General features: G+C 44.1%; 1 non-coding gene across 1 annotated transcript; it reads left to right on the top strand.

Annotated features, from left to right (window-relative positions):
• Nucleotides 1–1,398: 1,398 nt before the first annotated feature.
• Nucleotides 1,399–1,470, top strand: Trnaa-cgc (transfer RNA alanine (anticodon CGC)). Its single transcript has one exon. It is a non-coding gene; the product is annotated as a tRNA-Ala (tRNA).
• The last annotated feature ends 1,823 nt before the right edge of the window (nt 1,471–3,293 follow it).

The raw sequence follows: 3,293 nt of genomic DNA, 5'->3' as shown, positions 1-3,293 counted from the left end.
GATGAATCTCAAATATATTACAATTGAAATAAGTCAAAAGGACCACATACCATAAGAGTCCATTTTTATGACATTCTGGAAAAGGCAAAGCTAGAGATGCAAAAAAAAAAAAAAAAAGATCAGTGGTCACCTGGAATGGGATGGGCAGAGCCAGCTACCAAGGGGTACAGGGAATCCTTTTGGGTGCTGGAATTGTCCTATATCTTAATTGTAGTGGTGATAATGTGACTGCATGTATTTGTCAAAACAAAAAATTCCTGGCTCTCATGGGGGAAAACAGATTTTAAAACTCTCATGCATAATGACATACAGGTCAGCTGATGCGAAGGACTAGAAGAGCAATGGAGAGATAGCAGGGGACCAAGCACGAGGGGGCCGTGGTCCCATTTACGTGGAACAGCCAGGGAAGTCCTGAGAGGCGGCAGAACACCGACTTGCATGGACTTCAGGGCACCAAGAGGAAAGTGAACCTATCAGACCCTCTGCAGAGAAGATGGGTTTTTAAAACCCTACGGTGGCAGAAAGAATGAAAAAGAAAAAGAGGTTTTCGTTTGTGGTACTTAAAGCATCCTGCAAAACCAACCCCTTCCATATAGTAGAAGATGGTGCAGGGTGCACTGAGGGAGGAGGGGCACGCAGTGGTGAGTGCTTCAGAGCCCAGCCCCAAGGGGTTTTAGGCATCCTGTGAGTGGCCATGAGGAAGGGCAAGGGTCCAGGGAAAGATGAGCACCAAGACCCAGACACCCAACTCCCTGCCACAGACCCTCCATGAGGGCCTCACTGCCTCCTATCTGTGATTGGAGTTTGGGAGGTTAAATGGGTAATGTCTCTCTCCAGGTGCTGGGATCAGGTGTTCTGGTACTATATATAAAACTCCGGTGCTCATGTGCAGATATCCAGAAAGCTCAATTAATCCCAAACATCCCTCCCCACGGAGATATCCCAAAATAAAATCTGCAGTTCAGGTAAAGTGGCTTAACTGTTTCCTTGACTTAATGACTGAATTTAAATTTATGAAGAGTTTTTATGAGGCGGATGCTGAGTTTTATTCCCCAGGTTCATGGGCAGCTGAGCAGGAGCACAGAAGCTCACACTAAAGCTGGAGGGTTGGAAGATGGACAAAAGGAAGAACTTTCACCTGTGGGGAGATCAAACATAGACTTGTCTCCATGAACTCTTAGGAAAGTCCTGTCTCTAGAGTTGTGCAAGGAGAAAAGAAACATGTAAGTCATCTCATGAACATTTATTGATAAAGCAGAAAATATATCATATTAATCTTTGAGCCTATTATAGTACCTGGTACACAGTACACGAACCTGCTTGAGAGTAATGAATAAGAGAATAAATGAATGAATGAGCAAATAATGCCAGTAACGTGGCAGATAAAGTTAAGGACTGGGGGGTGTAGCTCAGTGGTAGAGCACTTGCCTCGCATGCATAAGGGCCTGGGTTCAATCCCCAGCATTGCAAAAATAAATAAGTTAATTTAATGTAATAATAAAACTTGATGATTCCCTAAAGCATTTCTTTAATGTTCTAGGACCACAATAATGCTACAGAAGAGGCAATTACAAACCTTAGGGGCATAGAACAATAAATATTTAATTCTGCTCAGGGATCCTTGAGCTCGCTGAGTGCCTTTGCTGGTTGTGCTGGGACCGTTGGTCTCTTCCAACTCTACTCCATGAAGCGTCCTTCCCGGCAGTTAGCCAAGACATGCTGTTGTCACGGCAGATGCAGGGGTCCAAGAGAGCAGGAGCCTGCAAGAACCCTGTCTCTTCTGCCACATCCTGCTGAACAAAGCAAGCCCAAGGCTAACCCACACACCAGGTTCAGGGAAATAGATTCTACCTCTCGAGGAGAAGAGGCTGCTAAATCATAATGTAAAGCTTGGAATGGTGTGTGTGTGTGTGTGTGTGTGTGTGTGTGTGTGTGTGTGTGTTAGAGTTCTCCAAAGAAACGGGACCAATACGTTATATAGATAATCAGATACATGAGGGGATTTAGGGGAGTTGGCTCATGGCATAACAGAGCTGAGAAGTCCAATAGGCTTCTGAAACCTGAAGCCCTAGGGAGTCTGGGATGTGGTTCAGTCCAAGTCCTAAGGCTTCGGAACCTGGGGGCTAGAGTGTAATTTTCGGGCTGAGGCCAAAGGCCTGAAACCATTTGGGAGATTAGAGGTAGGGGTACTGGTGCGAGTCCCAGAGTGCAAAAACCAGGAAATGTGCAGTTCTAATGTCTGAGAGCAAGGGAAGAAAAATATCCTAGGTCCAGGAGAAAGAGAGAGTTTGTTTTTCCTCGATATTTTTGTTCTGTCTAGAAATCAGCCCATTAAATTGGTGAGAGCGAATCAGTTCACTGATTCAAATGCCAATCTCTTCCAGGAACACCCTGGAATACTTTATCAACTATCTGGCTATCTCTTAAACCCATCAAGTTGATACTTAAAATGAGCCAATTCATGGGGGAAGGACATAAAGAAATTGGATACCTTGTTTAAAATCAACCTACAGTACCTCTGTTGTAGTCACTGTCTACTAAGAAAAGGTCAAATAAAAATATGACCATCATAATTGTAGACGTGGTGTGCAAGAATGTGAGTCCGAGGAATTAAGGGGGGAAGCATCACCCAGGAGATGATGTGGCAGCTATAGTTTGCCAAGCAGAGAAGATTCAAGGGCACTTCAGACAGAGAAAACAGCAAGGACACAAGCACACAGTTGTGACGAGAAGTGATGAAGGACAGAGAACACAATCACGACAGTGGAGTTGGAGGGAGGGGCAGCAAGGAACCAGCCAAGGGCGTCATAGAAGAAGAGACAGGAACATGTAATTCTGAGAGCCAAGGAGACAGTATACTGGACCTTCAACTTGCCTGAGCATTTGATGCACTAATGTCCTGCTCAAGTTTACACGAGAAGTTTAGCAAGACCAAGAGTTGTTGATTGAGGTTTTCCCTTTGCATATCATCAGTCAACATTTCTTATTTATCTGGCACCATCTAGAAACTGCTCCAAATCACAATTTTTATGCACTGATCTGCATAAACTTCTGCATGTAGGTATTTTCTCAGTGCGCCAAACTTGTGTTTCATAAGTTGAGTGTGCATAGCAATAACAGCATTGAAGTCAGAACTTCTGAATTCAGGTTCTGACTTTTTGCTTGTGAGCCGTGTGGTCCCAAGGAAGAAACTTTACTTCTGAGCTTTCTCCTCCTCATTTATGAAACCAAGGCTCATTAAGATAGTCATATGAGACAACACAGGGGAAAGACATAGCATTTATGAAATGCCA

The sequence above is a fragment of the Marmota flaviventris genome, chromosome 7, assembly GCF_047511675.1.
Source record: "Marmota flaviventris isolate mMarFla1 chromosome 7, mMarFla1.hap1, whole genome shotgun sequence".
NCBI lineage: Eukaryota > Metazoa > Chordata > Mammalia > Rodentia > Sciuridae > Marmota > Marmota flaviventris.
The sequence above is the reverse complement of the archived record's forward strand: the minus strand, read 5'-3'. Positions and strand labels throughout refer to the sequence as shown.